This window comes from Cygnus olor, chromosome 5, assembly GCF_009769625.2.
Source record: "Cygnus olor isolate bCygOlo1 chromosome 5, bCygOlo1.pri.v2, whole genome shotgun sequence".
Lineage (NCBI taxonomy): Eukaryota > Metazoa > Chordata > Aves > Anseriformes > Anatidae > Cygnus > Cygnus olor.
Window position 1 is genome coordinate 56,052,004 of NC_049173.1, and position 22,576 is coordinate 56,074,579.

At 41.4% G+C, this 22,576-nt stretch overlaps 1 long non-coding RNA gene across 2 annotated transcripts in view; it reads right to left on the reverse strand.

The window, feature by feature from the left end:
* The window catches only part of LOC121071320, a 375,849-nt gene that overhangs the window by 330,674 nt on the left and 22,599 nt on the right, over window positions 1-22,576 (reverse strand). The window lies entirely within an intron of this gene.

The window sequence follows — 22,576 nt, forward strand, 5'->3', positions numbered from 1 at the left end:
AGAATTACTTTACCCTTGGATATATAGTAGAGGCTGGCAACACAGGTGATCTTCATGTTACTAGGCTCTATTTCAAGGAAAAGTTTTTTATTTTTCTTCCCTGAACTGTTGTTTTTTTATGTATTTCTGTATGTCCATTGGCTTATTTTATCCTTCTGGGTTTAGTTGGAGTGCTGTCTTGATCGCTTCTATACAGCGCTGTGTGATTTGTTAATACAGGGGCTGCTTTGGTGTTGTTTTCTCCCACTCTGAATCCCCTCTGCATGCAGGCAGTGTTTGCTTGGAGCTGGGTGGCAGCATCCTGTCCCTTGCCTATGACATCTGCCTCTGCTCCCCACCTATGCCCAGCAACAAAAAGTGCTGCCTATTTCTTCACCTCGGGTCTTGTACCGAGCGCTGCAGTGCTGGAAGGGCTCGACCTCTTCTCTCGGCAGCAAAGAATGGCAAGAATCAAAGCCTGTTTTCTTCCGGGAGTAGACTATTGTTGAGATGAAGAGGCAAAGCTACGTCAGTGTCTTTCATTTGCTGCAAAGTATTGTTGCTTACTTCAAAGCACAGAAAGGTTTTTCTAGGCAGCTGCGACTCGAGCATGCTGGCCAGGATGCAGAATATCGAAACTGCCTGCGCCAGGACTCAGGATTCCAGAATTGTCTAAGTGCGTGACTAATAGAAAAACATTTCCTTTTGGCTTTTTTGGAGAAGGAATTTTTTGTGGGTACAAAAATATATGATGTATAAAGAAAGTCAGCTCTTTGCTAAGGTAATGTATTTTCTCACATACCATTTCACAATAGCTAGACCATTTTGATTTCAACTTCCAGATATCCTCAGCACCCAAACAATGACTCAAATAGCCGATAGTTACAACATACCTACAACAATAAAGCAACTGGATGTAAATAAATAAAATGGAGGTTGTAAACAGCTTCAGGCTGCACGGTCTTATCGTATTTCATCCCCTCGTTTTCATTCAATACTAACCAAAGCACGGAAATGTTTACCTTTGTCTGATCTTTAATTCCCTAAATTTATGTGGAATCATGCACAGATGCTCTGGAAACCAGCCTGGAAAAGCCTGGCATTTTAATTGATCCCAGAGCCTCCTTCCTCGCGGCCCCTGCTGCTCCGAAGCCTGCTCCCTGCTCCAAAGCCACCGCGCGGTTGCCTAGCCACGGCCATCGGTCGCACAAGGTGGAGGAGCCCAGGGAGGAAGCCACCAATCAATTTTTTAATTTCCCTGGGTAAACAGCAGCAAATCAGGGCAGGTTTTGAAATCTTGTTAGTGGAAAGTGAGACGCGTCGTGTGCCTTTTAACATATGTATTAACTGTATGCAGTGGCGTGTGGCCAGAAATTAGAAGCCATTGGGTACGCTTCACAAAGCTCATTTCAGAAAACAATCTGAATATGCTGTATAAAACTCTGAATGGTTCATAAAGAAAAACAACAACAACAACATTTGTACTCCTTACACTATTGTTTTTTCCTTACACTCTTAGTTTATCTTGTCATAGGAAACATACTTTTCTTTATACCCCACAAGCTCTATACCGGCAGAATTAGGAGGGTGATAGGCAGAACCGAATCCTGCTGTCAGTAAGATTTAGTACAAAAGCAAGCATTGGATGCTTGTCTCCAAAGATTTTCAATTAGCGTTGTCTTGGCACATGAGTGAAAATGAGAGCAAATTTATCAGTGTCGTATCCGCAAGGCAGGGGGGCTGTGACCTCTCTTCAGCTTGCTGCGTATCAGGATGTGTTTAGGTTGGTTCCAGGTGTTGCCCAGGTGTCAGACCCTTTTTGGGGCATGGCAGGTAAGAGATTTCTGGAGGTACTCCATACTTCCTGCCGCAGCATCCCAGTGACTTCCATGAAGAAAGGATCAATGGCTTTTGAATACATTAGACCATAACTAATTTTTATAAAAACACATGTTCTGCTGTGCCACTAGTGGCATGCCACTCCTGCCTTTGGGATCACTACTGCCTTTGCGTAGTTTAAGCAGCTCCCAATTTTAGTCTAACTAACTCAGTCTACATATGCTACACAAAATACCTGATTTTACTGTAAGATGATACCTGAAATGGCTGTACTGATATCTATGGCGTTCTAAAAACTCTGATGCATACAGGCAGCTCTTTACTCCATACAGAATGAATTAAAAGCAAATATATATACACACATACAGCGACCCTGCAGGAAAATGGCTCTTGGACTTTTCACAGGAAAATATAAATTTGCTTCACTAGCTCCCAAAAGAACCCTGTTTGGCACAGTGAAAATATTAAATATGGGCATCCAAAACATTCAGAGATCAATTACTTTTTCAGTACTCTTGGAACAGAGAAAGACATAGCCACACTCAGATCCTGACCTAGCACCAGCACTTCACCCACAGGAGACAAGAGAAGGGCCCTGGAGGAGCAGCCAGGGAAGAGATACAGTGCTCTCCGTTACAGTCTTCTGAATGCTGGGAGCCAGGCTTGGGAACTTCTCGATGAACTGTCTGCCTTTAAGCATAACACGAGTCTTGGTCTAAAGACTGGCAATAGGGAAAGGTGAGTGGAGAAAGGGCCACAGCAAACTGCAGGAGCACTAAAGATACCATCCCCCTCTCCTTGCCCCCAGGCAGGCTCACATGCGTATTGCAGCTTCGCTGGTGATTTCACCTCGCACTCCATCACAAGCCTGAATGCAGACATCTCTAGATGAAAAGAAAGCACATAAAAAAAAATTACTCGTGAGCCAGCAAGAATTCAAAGAATCCCAGCAGCTGAGAGCCAAAGCAGAAGTTGAGGTGCAAGGCAAATCATCTATCTGGTTTTGCATAACCAGAAGGTCTGTTTTATTAATAGTCAATGCCAGCCAAAACCTTGACTTTTCCAACTCCTTCAGAAGTAAGAGGGATAGATTTGATTAAAAAATGCACATGAAAGTCATTTTAAATAATGCTATTCACAGGGTATGAACTTCAACTTAAAAACAACAACAAACGTTTTCTTGACATTTGATGTATGAAAGGCCTTAAAGTACTCATTCTTACATGTGGAGATCTGCATTTAAGTGAAAATGAAATTTGGTCCAGAATTACCAGACAGACTGAAAAGCCTACTCTGAAAATTATGCTTTTCACAGGAAGAACACTGCTTTTCCCAGACTTGGTAAATTTTCCTTGAGTATGACTGATGGACCTCATTGATCTACAAGGAGGGTTGCACACCTGATTTTTACATCAAAATAGTGAGTGAACTGGAGAGCTCTCAGAAGTCACATGACCTCTGTGATTACCGAGACCTCTAACACAAACTAGCATTTGCATGCCCAGACTCACAGTTTTGGCAGAGCTAATAGGGAAAGATGACATTTTCTACGAGCTACAGTTGTCAGGTACCAGGTACGCAGGTTGCAGACAGTCCCACATTTCAGCTGCCCAGGCAGGGTGGCTGTGCCCAGAAGGCAGCGCTATGTTTGACCAGGGACTGTGCACCCACTATGCGTGCTGGAAGAGCAAGTTCCCGGTGCCAGCCAGGATTTATCGGCTCCTTTCTAGACTTGAGCTTACTAACAGCCACCCCGGTCCACTCCGCTCTGTCCCACATGGGGGACACTGATGACGTTGAAAGTGATTAAATTAACTTTCTAAAATAAAAGTGGGAGGAAATCAATTTACAGAGAGTGCACTGCACTTTGTGGTGACTTTCTGAAGTGAATTGCAAAGCTCAGCAAACAGCCCCATGCCAGACCAGACAGCAAAGAGCTCCTTTCATGGCCATTCCCACACGGCTCCACCATCACCCCACTGTGTTGTGCAGGGAAGACACATGTGTTGGTATGAGCTCCTTCAAAGACCATGTGAAGCCCCTCACAAGCCCCTGACATTCAGAGCAATATTTTGCAGGTAAAGCAAGAGTCTGAGTAAGCTAAAGTTATCAGGATAATATGATCTTCATAATGAAGAAAACTAGAGCCAAAAAGGAAAAATCATATTATTTAGAAACTGGCAGTACTGCTATTGTCACTAATTGTCATGGGGAAAAGTGAAGCTTAGTCAGATAATACTCGATTTTGTTATAAGTAAAAGATGAATAAACAAAATTTATTTATTTTTTTTTTAGGAAAAATTCTTTTTGCTGCCTTATGTCTTTATATAGAAAAATGGATATTACTTTACTTGCCCAGCAACAGTGAAAATCAATAAAAATACTGAGTAAACTTCCTTTGGAAAAAATGGAAGAAATTTACTATGCATTAGCTATAAGCAGCAAAATCCTTTTGTTTACGTGACTTCACTTTGATTCACCCTACACAGAAACTGATTTGATTGTGAAGGTCAGCGCAACCTTTCTTTCTGATCCATGACATAAAAATGGTACTTTTACAAGCTCCCTGTCCTTCCCTCCATCACTGCTCAGCAAGAGCAGGGGCAGCACAGGAAGGGGCTCTGACAGGATACTGCAGCCGCAGCAGCCTCTTGTGTCCTTGGCTTCTTTGTTCTGGCCTCCATTCAAATCCCCAACTTGGAGACAAAACGGTAGCAATTTCCTCTTGTAGATGAACATCCAATAGGAAAAAATAGACTGGCTTGTCTATTGTGCAGAAGACCTATGACTTCCAGAGTCTTCAATCACTCTCACCGTAAACTAATTTTCCATTGGTAAGTCAGGTGAGAACAGTTTCACAGGAACACCAGGAAAAATATTTGCTTTTTGTCAGATTCATTTTCAGAATAATGGAGGTCACTGTTAAAATGAAAATCAAAACTTTTAAGTTGAAAATGACTTCAAATAAAAGAAGTATCCATACACTAGCACTTTTTTTTCCTTAGAAGTATTCCTCTACAGTGAACAAAAAGGAGATAAAAATATCTTTTACTCCAAGATCACACGGATGTCACAGTTCAGGCATCTATTTTTATCACCTTTCAAATAGCATGAAAACCACTGAGATGCTTGATCAGTTCTAAAACTTACAATTCAACAACTAGGAAGCACCTTAAATAAGACTTTTCATTTTAAAATATTATTTTGACACATTCATCTCATTAGGTCTGAGGCGCTATGATGAGGAGTAATCCAAAATAATTTTCTTCAGAAGCAGAATTTTTGCAGTCGTTTGAGGGACTTCATTTTAGAATTCCTCTCTTTCCTATTACGAGTCCAGACATTGAATATTTCTCTCCCCCAGCACTCTTCACACCAGTTTCCCAAATGGATTTTCCACTTGTTTACCTTTTTGTCTCTACTTAAACATTCATTTTCCTCCCATTCCATTGTGTGAAACCAGAGAGGTGAAATAATTGTGGATGTCCCCCTTCTTTCACTCTGGTCAGTCAGAGGACTCTTTTCATGCTGACAACATACTCTCAGAAAGCTGGACTTTACTAGTTTTAGCAGACATTTGCTTTTTAAAACTCTTGGAGGGCCCGACCATGTGTTCAGCTCACATTTATACAGCCTGGTTAATTTAACCCTTTAGGGTCTCATAACCGGCTTTAGAAACATTTCATAAGTATATCAGGCTTGTAAAGGTAATTCTATAAAACAAATTTTCAGCGTCAGGACACTCCATTTAGGTTTTCTGTTTAAAATATTTGTTATTTTATGGAAACGGCATAAAGTCTCATGCCAGAAACAATGAAGAAATCCATTTAAATCATGTCTCAAAAACACTGGATATCCCTTCCAGCTTTGATACGGTAACATTGGAGAATTAACTCCCAAAGTACTTTTATTGATCTTTTGGTAAATGATGCTTTTTTCATGATGATGTATTTGATTAGTATTTGCAGATGTTCCCCATGGTAGCTTTTTTGTGCCCCCACCGTACCACTGACATGCTCTGAGAACAGCCAGATTCTCCAGGGACAGGGACAGAAAGCGGTGATTCCTCCCCATCCCTGCTAAAAGCACTCTTTCAAAGCAGGGGAAATGATGGTACTAAAGCTGTCCTTATTCTGCCCCTATTTTGAGGCAGGGAGAGAACTTTGCAAACGAAGGATACCAAAATATTTAGTGATTACTGAGCCTCTTTGCTACATGAAAAACCTTTTGTGCTCCGTTTAGACCCCGGAGAGACACAAGTACCTGGGCTGGGGGACGGGAAGGCTGTGCAGAACACACCAGCCAGGTCCCACAGAGACAGCAAGAGACAGTCCAGTGACTTCCTTCTGCTTCTCTCATCCCCCCCCCCCCCCCAAGTCACCCCTTGGGAGCGTTGATGGAGACAGGCTTAACACTGTGCTGGATCTGGCCTGTCTTGCTGAGGCTGAGCTTTCCCAAAATACTGTGCTTAGCAGTAGCTAACTCTGAATACTCTAAAAAAATCACCCTTGTGTCAGTTTAATTGTTCCTAAGAGTATGACTTCACCATATGTAATAACATGATTACCTGTCACTAATTGCGGTGGCACCTGCAGGACAGCGGGTTCCCTGGGACGCTTCCCGATGAGGGTTGCTGGCTCGACCCCAAGCGGGCAGCACAGAGGACGCATCGTCCCCAGCAAGAAAGTGCCTCGGGTAGTGTCAGACCCACGCCGTACCACTCCTGGTAACGAGACAGAAGCCAGCAAAAACCTTGGGTTTGGGATTATGCTCATAGGGACTGAGTTAGAGAGAGAAAGCAGAACCTAACAGCATTTAATGAGGCTGCTTAATTAAAACACATTCCCTATTACCTTTCTCAATTAAAACGGATAGCGAGCATATGTGGCTGCATGAAATTTTGGATAATGCCTTTACAGGCCATTTTGTTAGACATTTTTAATAAACAAATGAATAAATATTAACTTCCTCAATGTCTGTGGTAAGTGGAAGGCTGAAAGCCTACTTGATAGGAAATTCTGCTTGTAGAAATTAAGCTTCATTGGAAACCCTCATTTTCTGAGCTAATGTTTCATCCTCTCACTATTCTAGCAACCCGGCTGTGAGCCCTAGGAACACGTGCAGGTTACCATTGCTGTTTCTTGCACATTCCTTACTTGCTGACCTAATCCTCAACATAGCTAGGTAATCCAGAAAGCATACTGTCTCCCCAGCTTACTTTCTCAGTGACGGTAGAAAAGCACGACAAGGATCTGATCCCAGCCCTTCATAAATCACAGTCCGAATGTTTTAATTACAAGGTGTTGGGCTTTTTTTCCCAGCCACGGGAGAAGTGAGATGAGATGGCATTTAGGTAGCTCTTCATACCACCTAATTTTGGGAGCTTTGACCCCCTCTCCTCCTATATTAGGGGGAGTACATGTACGCATCTTGGAACCAAATCAAGTCAGAAGCTCATTTCCTCACTGGTAACATGCAGGGCCACTGAAAGCTAGGTTCCTACCGAAGATGCTGCATACAGCTTCTTAAAATTTGGTAGCAGGAATACAGCCCAGATTTTGATTCAGGTCAGGAACTGCCTGGAGTGCTTTGCTCCCAGCCACAGACTGGAGGCACAACACGAAGGCAAAGCACAGGAAGACAAAATGCAAGAAAACGATTCACCACTCAAAACACTTCTGCATGAATTTCTTGATACATGAAAATAACAGAAAAGAGATCTTGCCTCCTATTTGGAGGAAACAGCCAATAAGGACAGCAACTCAGAAAAAACTCCTGATCCAAAAGTAATTCAGCTACTTTCATTTTCACTCATTTCAAGGTGTCTTTGTTATTTAATGCATTTTCGACCAGTAAAGACTGCATTGGAAATCTAAGTCAAACATAATTAAAATATTCCCAGCATTGCAGTAGCATCATATTTAATAATCATAGATCATGACTGCCATGTATATATTTGCCATTATCTATGAAAAATTTCAGACTATATTACAAGAAAAATTATATTTAACTGAAAAATATCTATACTGCACACCTGCATCACTTTCCTTCCTACAACTCCCCACATCCCTCTTCCTCTTCTGCAAGTGAGTTACAATATGAAGTTAAATTCTGATCATGAAGTCATATTTTAGTTTTACTCCAGAAAAATAAAACAGCAACAAAACCTGCTAACTCAGACTGATTTTGGCACACATATCAGTACAGACTTTGGGATAGATACAAATTGTTGTCACAAAATGTACTCGAAAGACCAGCGTTTCTGCATGTTAGTGCAAAAGTCAAACTACAGCATCATTAACATTGTGAAGTGTCCAATAATTCTGTTCTCCCTATGGACAAGGACTGTGCAGAAATAATTACTTGGCAATCACATGCACTTCATCACTTCCAAATTAGATTCTAGTAATCCACCGCTTTATTTCCAGAGTAATCAAATTACCACAATGGAGTTTCCTTCACTTTTTTTTTCTCCTTTCATTCGATATTTCTTGCCACAGATGCAAACCGTGAGTTAGGCAGTCAAGAGATAAACATGATTTGCTGGGAAACAGCTGCACAATGTGTTTTAAAACAAATTTAAATCAAGAAGATCATCCAAATCTTCTCTATTCTAATGTAAACACATTCAGTAAATCAATGGTATAAAAACATGAACCAAAAAGTATTTCTACAGAATACTCTGAAGAGACTGAGATTTTGAAAATAATATATCTTCCAATCACTCAGGAATTCCTCTTTTACTTTTAGCTGTACTCCTACAGTGGAATCTTATTAAAAATTTCATTTAGTCACTTTGGAAAACTGTGGGTGACTTCAATTTTGTTGCTTTGATATCACCAAAAAAAAAGAGATACTTTTATTTTTAATTAAAAAAATTAAACAGCATGTGAGAATTTGAGGTCTTTCTGGACAGCTCTGGATCAGGCAGTTGGCCCACATTTATCAGGTCATGTCTAGTCATCACAGTGTTTAATCGATTGCTTCAATTTAAGCACAAGCCTCCCTGTTATTGAACAAGACCTAAGGAGTTGTTTACATTAAAAAAATATTTAAATCTGCTTTAGCAAATCCCTCATTGAACTACATTTCACATGCTCAGATGTTTTTTGTTCTTTATTTTCGTGGCTGGGGACTTAGTGTTGAATAAAACCTATTAAAATTAATATCAGGTCTCGCAGACCCTCATGGTCCATGCAGCAAGCTGATGATTATTTTTGATTTTTTTTCCTCTTTTCATTGATCCTAAGCCAGACGTATCTATATAGAGAAGTGTAGGTAGATCTAAAGTCCATCAGGATTGTATATCAGTTATTTCTTAGATCATCACTGATTATACTGGTATAATCTGAGAGCACCAGCATCCATGTGGTGAGGACCTGGAGAACCCTTCAGACGAGCTCCTTTTGAGGCCTAAGCACCCCATCTGCAGCATTAGGTTCATGCTTCGGATGTTTCATCTCCCCTACACCAAGAATAAAAACTTGGCTTAGCTAAAATCAATGCAAGTTGTGCTATTGCTCTAAATGGGGACACAATTTCATGCTGCCCTGTGTTTTTCACTTCCTAGCACAGTTAAGTCAGCACTTCCACACAAATTTAGCTTGCAGTTTTACCACTGTGAAACAAGGAAAAAAGCAAGCAAAGAAGTCCCAACCTGAAATCCTCTCTGATCTTTGCATCCTTTTAATGAATGTTTCTTGCTATTGGTAGCGATAGTCATGATCAGATTTTCATCTCTGAACTCAAATACTGGTACAATCACATTAATTACAATTCTGAGAAGAACCGTCAGGATTGTCTCTGATCATACTTGGATTTCCACTCGACATTTGTTAAACAAATTTTAGTGTGACAACCACAAGGGCTCAAATCATCTGTTGGCAAAGTGATTGATATACCTAGAAGCAGAGCTTTCCTTTTTAGACACTGATATTAAAACTGGGTTAAAACCACGCGGACATTTTATCAGAATTCGTACTGCATGAAATTACTGAGGCGAGGGAAGCTACTGCAACCAGTTGGCTCCAACCAAACCTTCTGGTGCACTCTAGCGGCCGAACACTGCGATGTACAATAATTCTGCTATCTGCTTGAAAAAATCCTGGAAAAGAGATTTATTTATTTATTTAAGTCTGGATGCACAGATAAGGAAAGGTTCCTGCATTGTACTAACATGTCCCCACACGTAGGAGGTGAAGCGCCCTTCAGTAGCACTAAGAGACAAAACCCTGCTACCCCATCTCCTGCAGAGCCCAAAGACATCAGACTCGAGGCTCATCCCAGCGCAAGCAAGGAATCACCTGCATCCAAACCCAACTGACCCGGATTCTAGATCTCTCTCCACAACTTGGAGTTTGCTGTCTTTCAGTTTCACTTTTATGACCCGGTGTGTTACTAACACATGGTGAATGTCACAGGCACGTGTGGACAAGAGCGTGATCACATGCACACGTGCAGTTACCAGTCAGTGCACACAGAGTGGAAGCATTGTCTCATCCAAACAGGAAAAGAAACCACATATGCAAGCTGACCCATTAGTTCCCATTCAGAATTTAAGCAAGCCAAAAATGTGGGAAAGAGAGAGGAAGCCAAACAAGGGACTTCGCGTACATCCATTTTGCACCTGCCCCAAAAGCAGCAAAACAAATGCCAGTACGATATTCTGAAGCTTCACAAATGAATGGGCAGTGCCAAAGCTGCACTGATGTATGTGCAAGACTGCCACTGTTGTTAACAAAATAGTTTTTAATTCTTTTTAAAGGCATTTATTTTCAATGACAACATATGGAGCCATGAGGAAGAAATCTCAACTGTCCTTAAGAGAAGGGAGATTCCACACTTACAAGGAAAATTAAGCAAGATTTCTTAGCTAAGAACGCCTCACATAGCACTACTCCAGGAGTTCCTGCATGCAGAAACCGAGATGCAAGATGATGAAGTGTCTTGCCCAAATTCATTTCACTGGGTAATGGCAAAGGTGAATTAGGTCTTAGGTCTCTTGAGTTCCTCTCCAGCTCTTATCCAATAAAGATCGCACCTTAGTGAAAGCACGTATCTTAGATTGAAAACTTAATGGAAAGGTGCTTGCCTTTGTGGAAGCTGTATTAACCGCAATCACTCCAGCTCAGGTTCTCCACGCAAACAGCTCTGAGATGGGCTCTTGTTTAGAAATCACTGTGCAACACAAGGCAGATGCCGGTGACTAAGGATATGATACGACTAGGCATTAACATCTTTACCCAGAACACACTTAGATTAGGACAAAATAAATAGCGTTGCCCATCCTGAGCCTTCAAGAGTCATTGAGAACTGGTCTTTTTTTTCCTCAGATACATAGGTTTGCTCTTCTTTTCACTTGCTTGCTAGTCTCTGAACTGCCAGGTAGTGTTCATTTTCAGAGGCTACAGGTTTTTCCCTGAAGCTTAAGAACAAAGTCTGAAACTTCTAAGAAATGAAAAAATGCATCTAGCTAAAGATGAAAAGAAATAGGCTGGAACAAAGGATAAAAACTCAAAGATTCAATGCACGAAGGACTGCAGAACAAAACAGTACTTGCATAAGCAGACACCACACTGATAGCAGTAAGTTTTATAGCAGCAAAAACAAGTATTGCCACTTCTAGACCACTACTTCCCAAGATAACATCTACTTGATATTACAGAATTGTGATCAGAGCTTCTGATGTGTGTAGACTACCCTGAAACTAGTGAATCTACACAGACAATAAAGATAACATGGGTTGCTCCTGCCTGGGACCTGAGCTCTGTATTCCAGAACAGAAGGCCATGCCGCAGCATCTGCAGCGTCACCTCCAGCCAAACCACACGTAAGAGTCTACCCAAGGAGTGCTCAAATTTATGTATATTAAGGTCCTCTCAAATTTCAAATGCCAACGTGCATTTACCCAGCAGACGTTAATTTGTGGTATCCCTAAACATTGTGGATGCTATTCTGCATCATGAATAAACCCACTGATATCAACGGGATTCCTCAAGAAAAAGATACTATTTAAACTGAAGGAAAGAACCAAAGTCCCCAAACCCCTAATTGTATGCACTAGTTATTTCTACCAGTTCTTTTCTGAAATGCTTACACACAATAATAAATAGATTTTCTAATGTAAAAACAATATTGAGATTATTCGTCAGATGCTGAGAAGCTAAGCGTCATTGCTAGTGCTCAAACATTCACAGCTCCATTTTCAATATGCCATTCTGCGTGATTTTCCAGCAGCCACTTCACTAGCCCCAGCAGAAGTAGATTTTTCAGTTTCTCAACCAACAGAAGTCTCCTCTTTCAGACCATGCAAGAATTATGGCACTGCAGATCCCACTGAAGTCTGAGGATTTTGCTCCAATAAAGGCCTTATTAGGGCATTCCATAATTGGGGCCAATATAAGTTCTCCTAATGACAGTGTTTAATTTTCAAAGCCACTTACTAAGACTTGTTTAAAGAAAAAGTAAAACTAAACAGAAAGCTTCAAGGAGCAGAAATCCCACGTGAACACAAAGAGAAGGAAGTTCCTCAAACCCCAGAAATACCAACCCAGTAGTGTTCCTCACCCATTCTCATGAGAAGAATATCAGACTTCTTAATTCTTGGGGCCTGGGGTCAAAATACTTCGCTTTTCATTTTCTAATGGTCAGGGTGTCTCTTATGACAAATAAAATCAAATGAACCAAAAAATAATCCACTGTGACTTGAATCCCCAGGAAGGTGTGCTGTATTTAGTTCCAGGCCAAAGGAACTTCATTTCTTTCCTTAGTGAAGCCAAGACACAAGATTCATGCTGTGAGCTCTTTCAGAGCATCATCACCTAACATGTCAACATAAAGCCTGAAAAGGGAAAAATCTTCATCAGTGAGTATTGCTTCTTATTTGTCAGTCAGATGAAAGCTCACGCATGCATTAGTCTACTTAACTGCAGTTGTCTGCAATTACTTGCCTCTCCCAAGTTCTCAGAACCTATACAGGGATAAAAGTTCCAAGGCAGTTTATTTTAGATGACTCTTGAACATAAAAAAATAATCTGTAATGAGTATCCCTAAGCCTTCTGAATATAAATTGATATTTTTTACTGGCACAACACCTCATCATGAAACCTGTTGTGTTTCTTGTTGTGTAAATAGAGGAACAAGTCTTCATTTAGGAGTCACACTTAGTTCTATACCAATGTGTTTCTTCCAGCTTCCACTTAGCTTTTAACCCGGGAGCAGAAAGCTGTTTGTGGCGCCTGGTTTCCGTACTGATTCAGGCACAGTTTTTGGTGCCATCTGGATGCTGCCCACAGGTTGGTAGCTCTCCAGACTGCTGGGACAAAGTCAGTTGCTGGCGTTGTACTAGCAGCAGTCTGAGAGGAGCAGCAAGTGCTCCACACACAGAGAATGAGTAACTAATACGCCTGAAATCTGTGGCTTTTAGAGACTGGGTTTCCCAAGCCGCATTGCAGTCTCTGAGAGCATTCTCATGCCAATAACTTGCCAGCCAAAGGACACAGGATTATATGCTGCTCACAGAGGACACATCTTCAGCCTGGCACACTGATGAGAAAGTGGTTCACAAATGTACCAGGAAAGCTTGTAACCCCAGAGAAATAATGGGCTTTACAGGTGGACCTGAGAAAATGAAGAATTCTCCTTGCTCAGTTGAGCAGTGTGTGCACTCAGGGCAGTCACTTCAAACTACAGCAAACCACGCTCAGCCCTGTTTCAGGGGTTAGGATGAAGAAAGGAGCTACGGCAGTCAGCCTGAGGTCTGTTCTCATAAGGGGTTTTTATCATCATTTGAGGCCAGGGAATGCCCACAGGATGCTGTCTGCAAGCCATGCCAGAGCAGACTTGTACTCCAGCAACGCAAAGGAAATTTGTCATTGCGTGGTGATAGAACAATGCCAACAAGAAATTGGAAACTGCACGGACAACCTTTGGATGTGTGCCCTACCCCAAAATCTCAATGATTGCCTTGAGTTTCTCCTATACAGAAAACGTCTCACCATCCAGGCATGCCAGAAGATGCAAGAAAATACTAAAGAAAGGGTTCCCTTTGCTTGGCTGACTTCAGCCTTTGAGGTATGGGAAGGAAAATCTGAAGAAAACTGCATTCCAATTTTTATAGTTAAATGATTTTAAAAAGGAAATGGATGCCAAGTATCAGTATATTTACTACAGCAATGAATAAACAAAGGTTTGTTGGTTTTTTTCCTCCCCCTGAAAGCACAAATATTTTCATTAAAATAAACTTTGTGCAGGTCAGGCCTTGGCGACAGACTCAATGCCTCGGATGCAAATTGATTGAATCTATAGAACATGAAATACAATTTAGGAAAAATATAGACAAACTTTTAATGAGCAATCACATCCATAAAGAACACGTGCCAGATGGCTACACTTGTCTGGGAATATTGAAGCAGAATAAAGAAAACCAACTCTTTTTTCCCAACAGCACACACACACACACAAAATTATAAAAACGTCACCCCAGACTGGTAAGGATTGGATAAAATGGGCTGTGTAATTCCAAAATGAGGCAGCATGGTTTGTGAGTAGTGAGAAACAAACTCTGAAAGGTTTTCTCTCGAGCTCTGCCAAATGCCACCATGCTTGACCTAGATCAAGTAAGTACATTGGACCATATCATTGGCCTTTGCAGGAAATTCATCCAGGTCCAAGCTTCACGAGTTGAGACCATCTATAACTGGCCAGTCCAGAGCTTTAGATCCAAACAGCCTTATGTTACTAGAAAATCTGGCTTTGGACCCAGACTTTTACACTGGCAGCCCTCTCATGTTTATGAGAGGCTCCGAGAACCACAGAAGCACGGGAGAGATAACAACATCAGTCTCGTGAGACCCTGCAAAGTCTTCCCCACAGCTGTGCTGGGATTTCACAACTTCAGCTGAGACAGCTGTGACAGCGGATGTTCATTTTGTTGCTTTTCTTGCTTCTTAACCACAGGTTCTGGCACCTCCACCCTCCCAGGCCGGTGTTTCCCTCTGCTGACTGGCCTCACAGGATAAACAGCAGGCAGCAACCTGGGCAAGCCTGGTCCCTGAAACATACAAGTCCCTCAAAACAGGATTTTGTTCCAATCAGTATTTATGACTCGCAGATATGAAACCAATAGGGAATACTCTGAACACATTTATCTTCTCTGCCCTTTTGGTCTACTCCCCCTTCCTTCCCCTCACCCCCTCCCTCCTCCACCTCAGCATCCAACTTCCACATTGGGATTTTTATCGTTGCTTTCTCTGATTTATGCTTATTATCAATTCCACAAACAAATTTATGTTGCACTTAACATTGCATTTCATATGATGGTAATCATGTGTTTATTTCTGTTTATACTTGATTAAACTTTCCTCCTCGGTTTTTCCGTAGTCCTATTTCTCAGATCTTTGTCTCTTCCTCTTGAATCCTGTTCAACAATGCAGTACATCTATCATTATCACCCTGATATTCTGACTACTTGATGCAAAAGTTATTACAACTTTTCATCAACAGAAACATGGATTGCTTGCTAACTTCTTTCCCTCTGTGAGTTTTAACAAATGTGCCTTATGGAAAACTATTAGCTGAATTTTCTAAAATGTATTTTAGACAATGAATTCATCATTAGGGATTCCTGTTGAGAACTGTTCTATGCATTCAATAAATACCTACCTACCGAAATTACATTTGCAGATTGCAGAAGTGACATTTGCCATGACATGAGGATCGTGTTCCTAAAACAAGTTCCCCTGCCATTTCCAATTCAAAAATCATATCCCATATCCTGCAATATTCTCTTAATGTTTTTCGTGTTAGTTAATAGGTATGTCATTAAGCTGGTTTTCTACAATAATCACAGAAAACAAAACCAGAAGATAAGCATAACAAAATTAATTAATTTTGACAGCTGAATTAATATATATTTGTAGTTTGCATTGCTTGCATTTGGTTAAGTAAAACCATTTCTGTCTTAAGCTATGAATTATGCTACTGTCCTTAACATGTTAAAAAAAGCTGTGAAATTTAGAAATATGACACGGCTTGCTTATGTGTGACAGCTTCCATGAGCAGTGTGGCTTGGACTTATTCAGAAAAGAAAGAAACTAAACTGAGTTCAAGATGTCATCTGAAGTCCTCTTTGAAACCTATGCAGAATTATAGCCGTTATTCTAAAAATTAAGTATCTAACAGCAAGGCCTTAATTGTAGGCTAAATAGAACTAATAGCTGACTGTAAGAAGGTGAAGCTGCAATAAAGTCCATATGGTATTCCCACTTCACAAGGTAATATAATACTTGTCAAAACCAAGGAGGATAAATGCATCTTAGTTTTGTGCTCTGCAGAGACTTGCAAGTTGTCAGAAGTAAATGCAGTCTTTGTTTTCTTGCAATTCTGAAGTTTTACAGGTATTTGCAAACAGTGGTGAAAGTTCTCCCTACAAACACTAATTACCCTTTTAAATTGTACCAATTAGCACACATGTACTTCATTACCAAAAGCAAAACTGAAAAACAGTCCATCTAAAAGATTTGAAAGGTGTAATGTACAAGCTCTCAATTTAAAGAATTTACAACAGTTCCTATTGTGCCCAAAGTGGTCTATTCATATTTTAATCACAACATCACGAAGTGGTTACCAGTGATATTACGTTGTCAAGACGATAAAATGTTCTCAAGCTAACACATCTGCATGCTAAAGCCAATTTTCAAACTGAAACATCTCTGCAGTTACAAAGCTCTAAAAGCTATCTGCAGAGAGGGGTGCTCCTTGCAAAATCTAATGTTTCTTTAATAAGCAAGCAGATTTTGGCGAAACAATCGCAGAGGACTGTCTTGAAATTACCTTTCTGCACTGCTCAGTAACTACAACATAGCTTAAGATATTAAAACCATTTGGGGCTTAAAGAATGCCTTCATGTTGAAAAGCTGACTAGTAAGGTTGTAACCTCATGCAATCTGAAGCAGCTGGGGCAAGAACCTCACAAAATCAGGTGCAGTAATGGGACAAGCATCCCCGTTTCCATTATGAGTGGCATTTTGAGGGAAACAATGGCTTTTCAAGGGACATGGTTGATTACACCAGTGACTTTCCTGAAAGCCCTGGACAGTCTTTGAAAGACTCTACTGAGCTCATACGTACACGTGCACACAAACACATGCCAGCTCTGATAGCAAACAACCCCCCTGCTCAGTATTTCCAGCAGAAATGCTGCTCCTAAATCTGTCAGTCACATACAGCAGGCCTAAATGCTAATATCAGTCTGAAATTCCTCAGATTCAGAGCTCTGCTGCTGCAGTAAGATGGAGGGCCGTGGAAAACAGCTTCCTCCACAGTGGTGCGCAGCCCTGCAGGAAGGAGAAGGTGAGCTTTGTGTGTGGATCACAGAGGAAGGGACTTCCAGAAAGGCAAGGCTCGCTAGCCAACACGAGGACTGGCTTATGCTGTACGCCCATGGTTCTGAACGACCAGGAAGCCATAAATCTGTCAAAAAATGTTGTGATCTCTCCCAGTCCCTAGGAGCTGTGCTAAGGTGGGCTGGGAGCTCGGAACGAGCCCAGGGCCTCCCCGAAGGCTGTGGCAGCGCCGTGTCCCAGGCAGGCACCTCTCGGCCTGTCAGCGTGTGGTGCGAAGCAGCACCAAACCTCCCCGGCTGCAGCCCAGCACGAGAAACTCCCGCAGCATGAGAAACATTTGGGTCACTCAACAATGGCCACAGAGAACAGAAAGCAGCAGGACTCTGCAGTTGCCCCTGACTCTCTGACCTGCTGCCCACAGCAGGGAACAACCAAGTGAGGCGCTGAGAGGCCCCAAGGCAGCTGTGGTCCTGCTACGTCGTAACGACAGACTGAGCTAAAAGAGCCACGGAAATCAGTGTGGGCACAGCAGTAGCTGGAGCCCCAGCACAGAAGTCTGGCAACTATATGATTTCACGGGGCCATCTCAAGGAATCACTGCAATTTAAAATCCTACTGAAATATAGAAGCTGGAGTGCAATTAGTGGAAGGCAAGGGTAGTTCTTAAGTGGTAACAATAAACTAGTGAACCGGCTGGAGTCACAGTGCAGAATCGTTAGTGAGCCTAAAACAGATGGTATCTCATTTTTAGCTATAGGCAAAATGCCAAATGACATGACTAAATAGAAAAAAAATCCCTGTAGTATTGCATTTTTGTGCCTATTGAGCATGGAGACTGAAAGGCAGGAACATTTTTAATAACCTTTCTTTGACAAGCTTAAAGCCATTTAATGCTGAAGCCTGTCCTCGACAAAAAGCCGGGAGAATAGGCCTCCAGAGAAAGCTCGCTGCTGCACAGCTTCACCTCCCAGCAAAACACATTATGCAGCAGAGCCACATAATACTTACTTTCCATTAAAAAACCAGACCCTCATCAGCTATCGCAGTAGTGACCTTTCAATCCAGGCTTCTATAGTATTTATTGGCTGAAAAGTTGTTTCTATGAATAGCAATTGTCTGCTTTAAAAACTGAAAATCTCCTTCCTGTTTCAGGGAATAGCATTTGTAAAGGCAGTGGAGTTCAGGGAAAAAGCCAAGGTACCCCAAAGCAATCCAACGCCACGTGCTCCATGGCCTCAACTAACAACCAGTCGCACTGAGCGGTTTTGCCGATACAGCAATTTCCATCGGAGGACCTTAAGGTAATTCCAAGCACAAAGCCCCTCCACATGAAAGCATTCCAGACGTGAAGGCTTCACAACACCTTGGAGAAATACTCCTGTGACAGACGGGTAAATTAATTAAATAGCAGGCCAGGCTCTGGACTTCATTCTGGCCTGGTTTTTGCTCCTTTGACGACAGCAGGAGGGGGCCAAAAAGCAGCTCCATCTTTCCACCTTCGGATTCACCTGGCACAGAGAAATCTCCAGCTGGTCTACCTGGCACCTACTTAACGCTCACCTGGAGCACAGCATCAAGACCTCTGGGGACACGGGAGAGGCATTACTGCACTGCGGCACTTCCCCAGCTGGCAGCAGGCCCACCGGCGGCTCAAAGGGCGAAGGCCAGATGAGAAGAGCACCAAGCTGGCCAGGGTTTATGCCAGCACTCGGATCAGGACAGGCAGAGCTTGCCCCAAAACCTGAAAAACAGCGGGTTTGCGACTTCCCTCGCTTGTAAGACCAACTTAGCAGGTAACAAGGAACAATTAGAGACTGAGCCCCAAAAGAAAATTCTATGATTCTTTGCCCAGGTATCATGCCGTGCTTCCCCCATAGAGCTAATTGAGCTCAGCATTTCTCAGTCCTGTAAGAAAACATGACTCCTAAAAATGCATGCAGGAAAATATGGGAAAACCACCGGTACTTGGGGTAAAAAGGCTCCAAGTACCATGGTCAAAAGACAGTAATTTTGTAGACCAAAGTCAGAATTAAATTTCTTCTAGTATATAAGCTTTTTCTAGTGTAGTTTAAAGCAACAGCATTAAATTCTGCACTAATTTAATTTTAAGATTATCACAGGCCTTGAATTTATTGGAGATTTATTTCTCTTTTTAAAATCCACGCTCATAAAGTCATATTACTTGAGAATCTTCCATGCTGTGTATTTGACATAGTTGATGTCTTAATAATTGTTTTGCAAATATGGAGGAGTGAATCTCAAAAATACAGGGTTAATTTTTTCCCAGTACAGGTTTTAGCATCACTCAGAACTCCATGAGAAATTTAGGGATCCCTTGGCTTCTATGAGCCCTGGTTATCGGCTTCTTTCATCAACAGATTTCATTTGTTTTTCAAAGAATTGAAGAAAAAGCAGTTCTACAGGTGTTGGGCATTTCCCCCTTGCATTACGGATTTCAACTTGTCTCTGGTGTTTCATTTTCATTCCAGCAACCCAGAGTGTTTCTGCTACACTATGATCTCCAGGTTCCTTCTCATAAGGGCAGAAGGGCACTGAGGTTACTTCCATTCAGAGCTTTCTGATCTCAGTGTTTCATTTAACTCTTGCTGTTTGAGTTAATACGAGACAAACAACTTCTTCCTTCTGCCCCCCAAAAAGGAAAATCCTGATGAGAAGTTACCAATTTTTTTAAAAAATGTGTTTGCTTCAGCTGTACACCGTGAGTGGTCTCAGTTCTGCCACGCTGGTTTAGAAAGAGCAACACTTTGTACTTTTAGTAAGACTGAAGAGGATTAAAAATACTGTCAACATAAAAGCAGCAGCATCTGACATAGCCCAACTAATCTACATACAAAATGTGTTGTAATTGTTTTTTCCACTTACGTACATGTTATCGATCTTTTTTTTCCACCTGCTGCTAAAATTTACTGGAAGATGCTTTGATTCAGAAGAGTGTGCTTTATTCTATTTTTACTAATTTGCTTTTTGATATGTTAAATTACATATGCATGCTGCACTGCACAGGGTACTTTTCCAAAGAGCTCTTCAAAGATAACTTTAAAGGCAGAACACATCTGATAAAGAAAGGTTCAATAATAAACATCATGTTCCTTTTTTCCCAAATAATATAAATATGTATGGCATAATGTATATAAAAGTTTTAATAATATTCACCGTCAGCTAACTCATGCATTAATGGCTGCATTGCCTTGAGATACAGCTATTGCTGCATCTTCTTTAAGGTCCCTTCCAACCCAATGACCAAATCTGTCCCCTCCCTAGCCTGATTTTGGGTACGACAGACTTCATAGGACACAGACTACGGAATACCCTTACTGAAGGCATGAAACACCAGACCAGGCAGTGGCAGCACACCCAGCTGCTCCCTGGACAGGACCTCCCCTGCTGCCTGTGCTACTGCCCCAAGGCACAGCCACAGGGAGGCAGGAATGGTGCTGCAGAAAGCGATGCTTTTACACGACCTTCTTGAAGGTTTCAGTTCAGTTGTCCTTCATTAAATAGAGTGAGGCATTCTGTTACACTGAACTTGCATGACAGGTGTCCCGATAGGCCCAGTAGCTCCTTGCTGGATTTATTCTGTGAATCATTCTGTGAATCACTCAGCTGGTCAGAACATTAGCCCCTCACTGCACTTCCAGGTTTCAAAGTGCCAAGCTCTTCTGTGTCTTTCTGTTTTAAGCCTGCTTCCCAGCTTCCACCAGCATTGAAGCAGAGTAAGGAAGCTCATGGTGGCCTGCCTGATACTAAACGCAGGCGATTTGTCTCCAGCATTACTGATATACAACCCTCTAAAATACATTCCCAATCATCAGGAACTTTAAAAAATAAATAAATAAAAAAGCATATACCTGGAAGCCTTAAGGAAAAACAAAACAAAACAAAACACTAAGAATTCTTGTACCTAGTAGCACTGGCAAGAACATACTGGGAAACATAACCGTGCCAGCGAGCAGTAGCTTTTAGAGCAGAAGCAAGGAGGAGTGGGATGAAGGATGGGCCAGGCTTGCATCCACCCCAAAAGCTGATGAAATGACTTGGCAAGTCAGCAGGAGCATGACACACTCTGCTAGCACTCAGTGTTTGCATACAGAAACTAAGAAGAATTTCAGCTCACAGGGGCTGCAGTTTGTGTGAACCATTCACCCACCCTTCTAACAAAGGGCGAGGATACAAGGGACATAATCCTGCCACTAATAGAATTAAAATTCAAACACCACCACCCAGGATAGGTTGGCATTTTATCTGTTTTTCCACACCCTAGGCACAGAGATCAATTTTCAAATATTAAAGGCACTGCAATTACCTCTTTTTCCTGTACAACATTATAGCCAATATGTTTATCCTGCTACTTAAATGTCTCTATTCTGCTATACTGAACTTGACCCTTGCAGTTATGAATTTACAAATGAAGCTTTTACAATAGGTGACATTTTTTCCCCCTTCCTCTTCAATCAAAGGGACTCTTTCCAAATTTTTTTAAACTCCTTTGTTTTTGGGTTTGGTTTTGTTATTTTCTCACTCAAACATCTTGTCACTGTAATTGCACAAGCAATGCTACAGAAATGGAAAAGGTGAGTTTTTAAGGTGCTTCACCTACCCTGTTACTTTGGAGGCTCTAAAAATTCCCATCGAAGAATGTAACAAGACTGAAGTATCTTCTGGAATAGGAATTCAAGCTAAACATCTTTATTGCTGAACACTGATAAAACACTTATCTCTTGAATTTCTGCATTATTGGTTTTCTTTCAAAAAGAACAACAGTAGCATAAGCATACGCTCTCTGATTCACAACAGAGAAGAAATGAAGTGACATGAGTTCTGTCCTCTACCCCCAAAACACAAAATTAGCCTTAAAAGTTAATTTAGTCTGTTCACTTAACGTAAGTTATATGACAAATTATTCAGCAATCTATTTGGAAATTGTATTAGATGTATTCCATCAAAATGACTTTTTTATTAATGTATCTGGCTACGAATCTTAGAGTGAAAAAAAAGAACTCGGTTCAGACCAAGTCTGAACGTGGTATTTATCTCAAACCCATCCTGTTTGATTATATGGCACTAAAACAATTCAAAGATTAAGAACCTTGGGCTAAAATTTTAACTTCCATCGTTCTTTACAGAAAAGTACATCAGTTAGACCAGACATACCCAACATTCCCAGATTCAGCAATTTTTCCCTGAAGTTTTAACCTACAGTTCCACTCTTGGTATAACCTTCCTGTTCTTTCCCCTGAAAAGTGTTGAGCTAAAGAGTTTTCCAGGCCACCTGAGCATTCTCCAATGGAAAAGAATCCATTACACATTTAATTTAATGACCAACACACAAGATAAATCAGACTAGTCAGAATGGAGACAAGTTTTTAAACTCAGAAAAGAAAGTCAGAAAAATA